This window comes from Haliotis rufescens, unplaced genomic scaffold, assembly GCF_023055435.1.
Source record: "Haliotis rufescens isolate VD_foot unplaced genomic scaffold, xgHalRufe1.0.p SCAF_1, whole genome shotgun sequence".
Lineage (NCBI taxonomy): Eukaryota > Metazoa > Mollusca > Gastropoda > Lepetellida > Haliotidae > Haliotis > Haliotis rufescens.
In genome coordinates, this window is record NW_025963779.1 from 59,072,307 (window position 1) to 59,086,660 (window position 14,354).

The window sequence follows — 14,354 nt, forward strand, 5'->3', positions numbered from 1 at the left end:
TTTTAAGGGGACACCAGAAATAGGCTTCACACATTGTACCCATGTCAGGAATCGAACCTGGGTCTTCGGCGAACGCTTTAACCACTAGGCTACCCCACCGCCCCAGCTTTCAAGTTGGTTTGGTTGGTTGGTTTGTTGTTTAACGCGCACTCAGCAATATTCCAGCTATATATGATGGTGGTCTGTAAATAATTGAGTCTGCACCAGACAATCTTGTGATTGATATCATGAGCATCGATCCACACAATTGGGATCGATGACATGCATCAACCAAGTCAGCGAGCCTGACCACCCGATCCCGTTAGTCGCCTTTTACGACAAGCATAGTCACCTTTTACGGCAAGCATGGGTTGCTGAAGACCTATTTTACCCCGGAATCCCAGCTTTCAGGAAGTTTTATGGTAGACATGTGGAGGACATTTCCAAATTTGAAGCATCAGTGACAACAATAATGTCCAATGCAATTCCCTATTTTGAATGGTACCATACGTTTTCCTGTTTTTTCAGGTGAATAATTGACTTGCCTTTGCATGTGTATGAGATGGTTGCCACCAGTGGGGCAGGGTACCTGGAAGTTTTGTGAACACCATGTATCATCACTATATCACTATTTGAGAGTGATTCATAAACACATGCTTCTGATATCATTGCAATTAATTGTACAGTGGGCTCTGCTTTAGTAGAGATTATTTATTGAAAATTTTTTTGTCACTGTTTTATTTTATGTATTGACTTATTAGTTGGACTTTTCTCCTACACATGGTTCATATGATATTTTCAAGCATTTTCACAATGCCACAAACAGTTTTAAAAGAACTGGTTTATAGTCATGACTACACAAATATCACGAGATTAAATAGTGACAATTACACAAGGAAAGCTCCTTTGACACAAGTACAGAGTGTGAGACTAACTGCATTACTCATTCAAAGGATTATGTGTAGACAAACATGAGTTGATAACAGACAGCATGATGTTGCCTTTTAGCATAATGGTTGAATTAATGTATGGTGAACTGCCACTTCCACCTACACAGGGTCCTAATGAGATAATAGCATCAATTGTCTGGTACACACATCAAGTTTCATAGTGTTACCCAGTACATGGAAACCAGGGGTTCCACAGATGTTCCAAGATATTCCACTTCATTCTCTATATTGTATGTATGAGGCATGGGTGGCTGGTGTGTCTGTTCAAAGGTGATAATACTAAAATACTGTATATAGCATCATTAAAACAAACACATTCATTCACTCACTCACTCACTCCATGACTTCCCTATATGAGTACAGTGTGTGATGCCCCGTGTCTTGTCCTGTTGCTGGAACATTGCTGAACATGGTGTGAAGTCCAGCTCACTCCAATTTATCAATCAACCACCCATCCACAAGCTCAATCACCTACCAAACCAAACCTCACTCACTCACTCACCACCCATCCACTAGCTCAATCACCTACCAAGCCAAACCAAACCTCACTCACCCACTCACTCACTCACCGAACATCCACTAACATTCTCACCCATCAACCCACCCACCCTCCCACTCACCTACCAAACCAAACCAAACCTCACTCACTCACTCACTCACTCACCGACCATCCACTAACATTCTCACCCATCAAACTCACTCACCTACCAAACCAAACCAAACCTCACTCACTCACTCACTCACCCATCCACTAACTTACTAACCCATCAACCTACCCACCAACCCTCTCACTCATCTACCAAACCAAACCACACTCACTCACTCAGTCACTAACTTGTGAGCTTGCCATAACTACACTACCGCTGACTCCAGTGATATCGCTGTACATTGTTCAATCCCTTCAGTTACACTCCTGTCATAATGATCGATGTTGCATGTCAGTGCATGTTCCTCATTCCTAATACTGTTGCCACAGGATACTGAACACATAAAAATATTATCCAAACACATTCATATTGAATAGAATGTGCCATTGTAATGTAAATAACATATTGCATGTTACATCGCACTGAGTCAGGGTGATCAAAGTGATCTGATCTCCGGGATGATTAATAAATTGTACAAGCTGCAAACAAAACCTGCACGAAACACAAGAAAAAGCCATAATTAAACATTACAACATTATTTTCAGGAGATATAAACATTATTACACTGCATCGGCCTGTATGCTGACACGACAAATATTTCTGTTAATTCCATTAACTGATACAGTTGCCTGTTGGGTATAGCTGTATAATCATATTTCTGGAGCCGTCTACCAGTCTCTTCAGCAACAGCCATGTGCAAGAAATGACAAGCATTGTTTTACCGTTAACCCTTTCTACCCTGAAACGCCACGTGGAAATAATTTCTGATTTTAGGACATTTCTGATGCACCTATTTTCAGTATTAAAGACACATGTCTATTTACGAAACAGACAGTTTTCCTCATAAAGTATAAGAATAGTATAAAATCTATATTTTATTCCTCTTCACTCTTTACTTGTAACAGTCATGTGCTAAACAAGAATCAAGATTTTATTTAGTTTTCCTGTTGCCATCAGACATAAGTTGGTGTAGCTGTGTCCATGTGAAAACGTGCTTTGTGTTAGCACTGACAAAAAGCAGACACAGATTTCAATAGTGTTATTCCTTAAATGCAACATTTCCATACATGATAGTAGCTTTATCAAGCAAGTGATCAGCTACTGAGTGGGATATGAGTAGACAGCAATGGGGAAGGACATGCTAACCCTTCTTGTGAACAGATGCTGTCATCACAGGTTTACAGTGATCCATCCAGGTTTCCATTGCTGTTTTGCATTTTGGGCCTGTTTCGTCATCTTCCCAAGACAAGGAGTTAACTGACTTTAAAAGTTCAGTTTCCACCCTTGCCAAACTAGGCTGTAATTCCTGGGCTCGATCGTAGCACCACCAGTGGTTATTACGAGTTATGTCCCTTCTAAGCCTTGTCTATGGACCAATCAGATTCCACCTCTTGTATCACTTGCATTTGTTTCAAACAAAACGGCGGTGCCCAGTCAAGACGATCCTGATCAATAATCAAGATCTATATTGTGATAAAACAGGGCTTACATCGCGAAGTGCATCAAATCACGTGAGCACCTTGATTAGAAACATGAAAAGATTTGGAAAAATATCTGTTGACAACGAGTTGGTGGTGCACATGCTTTGCAAATCCTGCAATCAACCGAAATCTGCACGACAGCTTACAAACCAGATTTCGATTTCAGTGCGTGATTTTGATTTGACTATGCATAGACTCGTTAGTCCAGCCAAAATGTAACTACATAATACCAGCCTAGTTCGGCAAGGGTGGAAACTGGACTTTTATACTCAGTTAACTCACTTGCCTCGGGAAGATGTGTTTCGTTGGTTGGTTGAGATTATTGCACTTACATAGCGGTGTGTGGAGGCAGTCTTTATGTTGCAATGCTAAGATTACCAGTACATTACCCAATGATTAACAAAACTAGGGTTACAAATGATGGTAGGGAAGAAGCCGGTAACACTGGGTCACTGCATCAGGAACATTGCTTCTTGTTGGTGGCCACTTTCTAAATCTAAGATGCCACAATTTGCTGTGCAGCGTTATATCCATAAGGCGTAGCAGGATACAGTGATTGGATGTTCGAATCCTAGTTTCCCTGATAATGATCCTTGGATTGTCTGCACTTTACCCATGCTTGTGGGTTTCAGCAGGTGGTAAACATCTAAGACCTGCATCACATTGAGCTTTCCTCCCACATGCTGCTGACCATGACACTGAAATATTGCTAGAAGAGGTGCTAAACCAAATCATTCATTTTGTTCTTAGAACATGGGAGAATGTTAACTGACATGTCCTTACAGCCAATTAAGTCATCTTAATATAGATGGAAACTGTCAGGTAGTACGCCACTATGACTAAAATAACCATACAAGACAAATTTCCCAAGACCACCATATCTTTGACCGCCTCCATGTGTCTGGTGGATAAAGCGTCTGCCATATCTTTGACCGCCTCCATGTGTCTGGTGGACAAAGCATCTGCCGGGAGAGCAGAAGGTCAGTGGTTCTATTGCTGGCTGTGTCATACCAAAACAAGTTTAAAGATGGTTCCCCATTTTACCTCACCTCACCATTTTGTTTATTCAAACAAATATATTTGGTTTACTGCAGCACAATAGGTACTTTAGTTTACATGATGCACCAAGTTCAGGACCCTTTTAGCACTGCACCCTCGGAGGAATATTCAGATAACTTGCTGAACAACAAACCAAATAATCTAAAATTTCTTTCCCTCATTTATTTTCCCCATCTAACAGATCACAAAAAAATATCTGCAAGATGATGAAAGAAAAAAATCTTTCCTAACATTATGATCTTATAAATTCTGAATTTGTCTCTCCTGAGAGGTTATTAATTGAATGAGTGGAAACAATGATGAAGTGTTTGTCTTCTGATGACCAAAGATGAAACAGTCTGTCCTTTTTAGCCCAGTACCCCATCAACCTACACATATGTATTAATGTGATATGCATGGATTGCGTCATTGCTTGTTTTTGCGATTGTCTGACATTAAAGGCTTTTCGATACGAAAGGTTTCTTCATTTATAGAGCCATAAATCATGATAGTTTTGTTTGTTTGTTGTTGCTGCAGTCAGATATATGACAGCCTGTAAATCCACTCTGGACCAGACAAAGTATTTGTGGGGTTCCACTCTGGCCTGGTATCCCCACAGGGACCATCAATCCTAAGTACAGCTACAACATTAAATGAAATATGAAATATCATGGCAAATAAACTGGAGGCCTTGTTTGTCAATTGATAATTTGATGAGTGAGTGAGTGAGTGAGTATTTGAGTGAGTGAGTGAGTATTTGAGTGAGTGAGTGAGTGAGTATTTGAGTGAGTGAGTGAGTGAGAGTGAGTGAGTGAGTGAGTGAGTGAGTGAGTGAGTGAGTGAGTGAGTGAGTGAGTGAGTGAGTGAGTGAGTGAGTGAGAGGGTGAGTGAGTGAGGCAGTGAGGCAGTAAAATTACTTGATATGTATACTGAACAAAAAAGCTAAGGATCATCCCCCAAAATATTCATGATCCCTAATTTTGTTTGTTCAGTATGTTTGGTTTGGCACCATTCACTATAGATGATGGAGCTCATGTCCTAACATGAGAGAGTGGAAGGTCATACCAAAGACATTAAAAGATGGCATTTGTTACCCTGGCTGGCGCTCATGCAGCTTTAAGGGGCTAAAATAAGGACTGGTCGATTCAGAGTCTGTATACTGTTTCTGAATGGGGTATCCATGTTAAGCTGCGGCATGGTATTTCAGTGGGCCAGCACTATAAAACGGGCATTAGTCCAGTCTTGTGCAAGCAGATACACACACACATGCATGTTCCTTTTGCAAACCTTGCCATAAAAAAACAGTAAAATATGTTTATAACGAACACGCTTGTAACGAACTGACGGATATAACAAACTTAATTTTTGGTCCTGGCCATTTGCCGTACAGATGTTGTATATATGCTTATAATGAACTACAGTTATAACAACCTAAATTAGAGTTCCATTTGAGTTTGTTATAATAACCGTAGTATACTGTATGTATCCTATGACAGGAAAGTGTATCAGATCAAAGATTTTACAAAACCGCGGATCCACTTTGGCCATTTATTAATAATTTTACTTTAACAACCACGTATGAAGACCCGGGTTAGAATAGGTCTTCAGCAACCCATGCTTGCCCTAAAAGGCATTAGCTATACTAAGAGGAGACAAATGGGATCAGGTGGTCAGGCTCACTGACTTGGTTGATGCATGTCATCATGTCCTGTAGATTGATGCTCATGATGTCAATCACTGGATTGTCTGGTCCAGACATGATTATTTACAGACTGCTGCCATATAGCTGAGTGTGGCGTTAAACAACAAACAAGCAAACAAACAAACTTTAACAACCAAATAAACATGTTATCGTGGTAGGAAATGCGCATACAATATGTCATCAGATGTAAAAAGAGGGGTGGCCATCTCCAGACTCCCTCCTCTGGGACCACCACTATCATTATCATGTGCTCCAAAATGACTTGCATCCATTTCCCTTTATAGAGCAGGGACCTTGAGAGCAATGTCAAGGTCATGTTTACGTTAGGTTAAAATCTGATTGAAAAATCCATTTTTTCTGTTGATTTTGCAAAAAGTATTGTTGTCTCTGTTATTTGGCAAACCTGAGGTAAAGACATCTCACGTGTTCTTGTATGAAGAACAAACAAGCCTTCACCTGTGTAATCACCATAGATTTACTATAGAAGTAGGGCAATGGGAAAACAGATGAAATCACTCCACTGCTATCATTATGGTCGCTCTGGGTATGACACAATCAGACTGGTGAAGCAACTTTGGCATCTGCAACACGATCTACTTTTCCTTGTAATAAGTTGTAAACTGGCATCTTCCTGTTAACAGCAGTTTTGAGGTTAAAATAATTATTTCTTGGCTCATTGGCGTGATGAGTAGTGTGACTCACCCAGCCCTGTTTTACCCATCCACCTCCTGTGTGTTGTAGCATTCCCAGACACAGTGCCACTACTATGCAGATTGTTAAAACAATTGTACATACTGGTCCGGTGTAAGTTACACAGATATTCTACAATCAGATAGTCTCAGTGGAGGTTCTGAAGGCTTTTCAGTCTGAACAATAAACATCTCATGTTGCGGTTTGGAGTAAAAAGAATGGTGTTGGTGAGGGTTATGTAAGCACAGCCCTGGAGGTGAAGCTCTAGAGCTGGATGGGGAAGCCATTGACAATACTGGGTAACCCCATGGCAGTCATCATCCCCACCAGTCTACCACCATCATAGAACCCACACCCAGCTACTGTAGTAATATCATGCTGGTCTACCACCATCATAGAACCCACACCCAGCTACTGTAGTGATATCATGCTTGTCTACCCACCATCATAGAACCCACACCCAGCTTCTGTAGTGATATCATGCTGGTCTACCCACCATCATAGAACCCACACCCAGCTACTGTAGTGATATCATGCTGATCTACCACCATCATAGAACCCACACCAAGCCACTGTAGTGATATCATGCTTGTCTACCACCATCATAGAACCTACACCCAGCTACTGTAGTGATATCATGCTGGTCTACCCACCATCATAGAACCTACACCCAGCAACTGTAGTGATATCATGCTGGTCTACCACCATCATAGAACCCACACCCAGCTACTGTAGTGACAGCATACCAGTATACCCACCATCATAGAACCCACACCCAGCTATTGTAGTGATATCATACCAGTCTACCACCATTATAGAACACACACCCAGCTGCTGTAGTGATATCATGCTAGTCTATACCCACCATCATAAAACCCACCCTCAGCTACTGTAGTGATATCATACCAGTCTACCCACCATCATAAAACCCACACCCAGCCACTGTAGTGATATCATGCTGGTCTACCACCATCATAGAACCCACACCAAGCCACTGTAGTGATATCATGCTGGTCTACCACCATCATAGAACCTACACCCAGCTACTGTAGTGATATCATGCTGGTCTACCACCATCATAGAACCTACACCCAGCTACTGTAGTGATATCATGCTGGTCTACCCACCATCATAGAACCTACACCCAGCAACTGTAGTGATATCATGCTGGTCTACCACCATCATAGAACCTACAACCAGCCACTGTAGTGATATCATGCTTGTCTACCACCATCATAGAACCCACACCCAGCTACTGTAGTGACAGCATACCAGTATACCCACCATCATAGAACCCACACCCAGCTACTGTAGTGATATCATACCAGTCTACCACCATTATAGAACACACACCCAGCTGCTGTAGTGATATCATGCTAGTCTATACCCACCATCATAAAACCCACCCTCAGCTACTGTAGTGATATCATACCAGTCTACCCACCATCATAAAACCCACACCCAGCCACTGTAGTGATATCATGCTGGTCTACCACCATCACAGAACCCACACCAAGCCACTGTAGTGATATCATGCTGGTCTACCACCATCATAGAACCTACACCCAGCTACTGTAGTGATATCATGCTGGTCTACCACCATCATAGAACCTACACCCAGCCACTGTAGTGATATCATGCTGGTCTACCCACCATCATAGATTCAACACCCAGCTACTGTAGTGATATCATACTTACTGTAGATTAACATCTATAAGTCAACACGATGGCAAATCCTAACAATCCATTGATTCAGCAGATTGCTTGAAATGTTTTTAAGGATTAATATAATTTTATGAAGAATACAGTAAAATATGTTTATAATAAACACTCTTATAACAAACTGATGGATATAGCAAACTATTTCTTGGTCCCGTCCATTTGCTGTTCAGATGTTGTACATATGCTTATAACAAGCTATGGTTATAATGATTTTAAATTAGTGGTCCCCTTGAGTGTGTTATAACCATACTTTACTGTATTTGAATTAACAAATGTTATATTTGGGATAACACTTTCTTAGTATAGTACAGATTCTAGTGCTTTTTGGGGTTGAGTTCCATCCGGGATTCAAACACACACTGCCAGAGTGAGGCACCTAATCGCCAGCATACAAAGTCAGCAATCTTACCCATTCAGCCACCGAGGCAAAATTTAAAGTCCGCCAACTGGTAGTCTAGGAGCCTCCCTCTGGGAGTGTGTGTTTGAATCCTGGATCAGACACAATCCAAAACAGTACTCGAATCTGTACTTTACTTAGAAAGTGTTATCCCAAATATAACATTTGTTACATTGAACCACTTTCAAAATAGCATTGTGTATTCATATCTAAATTAATACCAACAGCAAGCAAGCAAGGTCCTGCCTCCATCAATTACAGGCCATTATTGTACAGTTAGAATATTGCTGAGTGTTGCGTTAAACAACAAACAAATACAAACAGTTACACATGTTTTTCTTAAATAAATAAACAACTGCTTCACCTCTCTGGAAATATGGAAATATTGAATGGTGACATTTCCAAACTAAATTACTATTTAAAGTTCCATAAAACTCCTCCACTGGCTACAGAACAGGCACCTGTTATAATTTGTTAAGTGATCTATTTGAGTATTTTTAACCTTATTGTGACAGTTCGTATGTGTGCATCCATCTGTTACTGCACCTACTCAACCCACCCTGACCAAGCAGATGAGATCTCCTACATCTAAGGTTGAGCTATGAATGATCCTTTTCATGTAATAATGAAGCAAATATGTCATTGTCTGTATTAATGGCCTATGAGGTAAGCTGTTACTATGATCCATGAACAAAACTGCAGTGTAAATATTGTATTTAGTGTCTAGGCAATGAAATTCCCCTTGAGGTTTCTGATCAAATACGAAATGATTGTCGAGACAATTTCATTGCAGGAGTTGTAGGTTATAGGGAATTGGAGGACATATTTGTCTGAGAGGTCTCCGAAACACATCCTCTCAGGAGAGCAGCACCAGACTTTATAACTATTGTATATGTGTTTCTGATCATTACTCATATGACTTTAAGCACACCTATCATATTAGCTGTCATCACCATGATGATCATAAACTCTCTGTACATCTTCCAGAGGCAAGGGTGTTAACTGACTATAAAAGTCCAGTTTCAATCCTTGCCGAACTGGAATTCTAGAGTTACATTTTGTCTCGACTAAGTCTATGCAAAGTCTAATCAAAATTGTGTAATCAACTAGACATCTGGTTCATGGACAACATAGATTTCAACGTGCAGGTTTCGGTCGACTGCAGGATTTGCAAAGCATATATATGTACCTTCAACTGGGCGTCGACAGATATTTTGCAAATCTTTTCATGTTTTTAATCAAGGTGCTCAAGTGATTTGATGCACTTTGTGTGTAACATCCATTTTATTACAATAGTGATTTTGATTATCAATAAGATCGTCTTGACTGGGCGCCATCATTTTGTTTGAAGCAAATGCAAGTGATATGAGACATTGAATCTGATTGGTCAATAGGGATACATAACTCATAATAGCCATTGGTGGAGCTACGAACGAGCTTGGAAATTCCAGCCTAGTTTGGCAAGGGTGGAAACTGGACTTTTACAGTCAGTAAACGCCTTTGCCTCATGAAGATAAATCAGTTGGGCATTTGGATGGGCTGATCCCAATGGGTATTTGTCAAAGACTAAGGTGAAAAATTAAATGTGAAGAGTTGTGTCCCTTGGCCTTGCCAGGATCCACTTGTCAGTGGATTGGTTCCTAGTTTAACTCTATAATGATGAATGTATTCATAATGCACCAAATTCCATAACCAAGTGAATGCTCATGGCACTACATCATTATTACCCCAGTCAATGGATCAGTGTGCTCTCGATTTTCATTCTCATCTCCCTGGGGAGTATACAACCCAAAATGACTGTGAGGTGCTGGAAAGTTAACAGTCATATTACCATCTCATCTAACCAGGTATCTATTCACAGCTGGGAGAACAGAGGCATGTTACGAACATTGTTATTTGTCTAACAGACACCACTGTGCTACATGTGATTCATTGTGGGGCAGGACAGAAGCCCTGGAAACACTCAGGTGTCAAGCTGCCTGAAGATGCTCACCCATCCAAGAAGTCTCTGCGGCCAACGTTGCTTTAACTTCACTTGGTTTGTGACCTATGCGCTGTACACAGGACCACATGCCACCACATTCCATGGATATTTCTTGATTTGTCAGCATGACCACAGAATTGGGTTTACTTTGGGCTTAATTCCTACAAACAATATGGTGATACACCATTATATAACTGAACTATTGTTCAAAGAAGCATTAAACACAAGTCACCCACCAGATCATTGTCACACTGTTGGCCATTGATAATGGTCACCATCATCATGGCCTTTATCATATGCTTGAAGCAGGATCGAGTCAACGTGATATTGCAAGACAATTTAATGACCACAGAAACACCATTTGGTGTTTATGGCAACGTTGGCAACAGACGAATGCAGTCAGAGACCATCCTCGGAGTGGCAGGCCACGCGTAACCAATAATCCACAAGACAACTGGATTCGAACAACACACCTACAAAATTGATTCCAACAGTGACTGCAAGAAGCATCCCTGGCCTTCGACAAATATCTTCACAAACCGTACGTCGTTACCTCAGATGTGCAGGGATTGTCGCCAGAAGACCCACCAGACGTCCCATTTTGACATGAAACCACCGTCAAGCACATCTACAGTGGACGGCCATGCAGTGGGGACAAGTTCTATTCACTGACAAGTCTCGTTTTCACCTCAGCCACAGCGATGGACGGATTCGAGTGTACCCACGTCGAGGTAAATGTTACGTCAATCATGGAAGAAGATTGGTTTGGGGTCGGCAGTGTTATGGTATGATGTGGGATTACAGCAATACAGAGGACCTGTTTGATAGTGGTAGAGGAAAATCTCAATGGACAGCCCTACAGCGACGAGATCATCGGCCCTGTTGTTCTACCTTTTTTGCGTCGTCATGGCCCAGGCATTACCTTTCAACATGACAACGCCCGGCCTCATATTGCTCGACTTGTTCAGGATTCCCTTCAACAAAACAATGTGAATGTCATCCCCTGGCCGGCCCGCTCCCCTGATCTCTCACCAATCGAGCACATGTGGGATGAGATGGATCGGCGCGTGTTCCACAGACACTCCAGGAACTTTGAAACATGCTCCAGCAGATATGGACAGATATCCTACAGGACTTTGTGTGACACCTGGTACATTCCATGAGACGAAGATATGTTGCTTGCATCGCAACTGGAGGTGGACACACACGCTATTGATTTGTAAATTGACATTTTGGCATGTCCATGTTTTATATGAAATCACGCATTTTCTGAAGTCAGTATGGCAAATTAAACCATTTGAACCATCAACCATCATCAACCATCAACCATCAACCATCATCCATCATCCATCATCCACCATCATCCATCATCAACCATCAACGAACCATAGAATGAAGTTGAATTGCACCACAGTAATCAGAAACATGCCAGATGTTACAACTTAGTTAGAGATCGTCTCACTCAAGTTATTCAATGGTGGAAGACCTGTGCATTGCATGGTAAGCAATTGTTAATTAAGTGTCAAGGAAGCTGTTGGATGTACCAAAGATTAAATTCAATCTGGTTGCAGTCTTCTTCTTCATAATGAAGGTCTATTAAATCCTGAAACAGTGTTTGACATTTGAAACACTTTGACGTCAGTGGTATAACATCACAATGTCTAAAGGTCAGAATAAAAGAAAAAATGTTACACAACAATCTCTTCATACACTTCCATTCGATCGGTGACTACAATTAAATGGTAATTCTGATCATCACAGTTCAAGCAGTGTACCAACCAACTCGTAATACAAGTAGCATCCTCACATGAGTTCTTAATGCAAACATGTGTAACTTTAACAAAATCTATGAATCACACGATATCACCACTTATGGTGATAACACTTGTGAGCACTTGCAGTTCCCCCTGGTTGTCTGGAATAAGTCAATTAGTCTGTGTGACAGAGAGATTCCCCTTGCTACACTCAACGACCTTTGAGCTGGTGTCTCTGGAAGGTCAGACAGTGGATGCAAATCTCAGGACCACCAGCCATGTACTTCACTGTCAGTGAGGCCAGTTAAGGAAGTAACTGCATGGGTGCCAGCTTGTACCTGCTAGTCTATCATCGTCCCTGATAGTTTGTCATGTTTACTGTTCTGTTGTGGCTCCTGCTAGTCTCTTGTGGTTCCCCCTTGTCTGTTGTGGTTCACACTAGTCTGTTGTGGTTCCTGCTAGTCTGTTGCAGTTCCCACTGGTCTGTTGTGGTTCCTGCTGGTCTGTTGTGGTTCCTACTAGTCTCTTGTGGTTTCTGCTGGTCTGTTGTACTTCCTACAAGTCTGTTGTGGTTCCTGTTGGTCTGTTGTGGTTCACACTAGACTGTTGTGGTTCCTACTAGTCTGTTGTGGTTCCTGCTAGTCTGTTGCAGTTCCCACTGGTCTGTTGTGGTTCCTGCTGGTTTGTTGTGATTTCTGCTAGTCTGTTGTGGTTCACAGGAGTCTGTTGTGCTTCCTTCTGGTCTCTTGTTGGTACCTGCTGGTCTGTTGTGGTTCCCACTAGTCTATTGTGGTTCCAACTTGTCTGTTGTGGTTCATGTTAGTCTGTTGTGGTTCCTGCTAGTCTCTTGTGGTTCCTGGTGGTCTGCCGTGGTTCCTGCTAGTCCGCTGTGGTTTCCACTAGTCTGCTGTGGTTCCTGCTTGTCCATTGAGATTCCTACTTATCTGTTGTGGTTCCTAATAGTCTGTTGTGGTTTCCACTAGTCTGTTGTGGTTCCTAATAGTCTGTTTTGGTTTCCACTAGTCTGTTGTGGTTCCTGCTAGTCTCGTGTGGCTCCCACTTGTCGCTCATGGTTCCTGCTGGTCTCTTGTGGTACCTGCTAGTCTGTTGTGGATCCCACTAGTCTGTTGTGGTTCCTGGGGGTCTGCCGTGGTTCCTGCTAGTCCGCTGTGGTTCCTACTTGTCTGTTGTGGTTCCTAATAGTCTGTTGTGGTTTCCACTAGTCGGTTGTGGTTCCTGCTAGTCTCGTGTGGCTCCCACTTGTCGCTCGTGGTTCCTGCTGGTTTCTTGTGGTTCCTGCTAGTCTCTTGTGGTTCCCACTGGTCTGTTGTGGTTCCTGCTGGTCTGTTGCAGTTCCCACTGGTCTGTTGTGGTTCCTGCTGGTTTGTTGTGATTTCTGCTAGTCTGTTGTGGTTCACAGGAGTCTGTTGTGCTTCCTTCTGGTCTCTTGTTGGTACCTGCTGGTCTGTTGTGGTTTCCACTAGTCTTTTGTGGTTCCAACTTGTCTGTTGTGGTTCCTATTAGTCTGTTGTGGTTCCTGCTAGTCTCTTGTGGTTCCTGGTGGTCTGTTGTAGTTCCTGTTAGTCTGTTGTGGTTCCTGTTAGTCTGTTGTGGTTCCTGCTAGTCTCTTGTGGTTCCTGGTGGTCTGCCGTGGTTCCTGCTAGTCCGCTGTGGTTTCCACTAGTTTGCTGTGGTTCCTGCTGGTACATTGTGGTTCCTACTTGTCTGTTGTGGTTCCTTATAGTCTGTTGTGGTTTCCACTAGTCTGTTGTGGTTCCTGCTAGTCTCGTGTGGCTCCCACTTGTCGCTCGTGGTTCCTGCTGGTCTCTTGTGGTACCTGCTAGTCTGTTGTGGATCCCACTAGTCTGTTGTGGTTGCTGCTAGCCTCTTGTGGTACCTGCTAGTCTGTTATGGTTCACACTAGACTGTTGTGGTTCCTACTAGTCTATTGAGGTTCCTGCTAGTCTGTTGCAGTTCCCACTGGTCTGTTGTGGTTCCTGATGGTCTGTT

The 14,354-nt window shown here is 42.2% G+C and overlaps 1 long non-coding RNA gene across 1 annotated transcript in view; it reads right to left on the reverse strand.

Moving 5' to 3' along the window:
* The window catches only part of LOC124131499, a 121,566-nt gene that overhangs the window by 25,284 nt on the left and 81,928 nt on the right, over window positions 1–14,354 (reverse strand). The window lies entirely within an intron of this gene.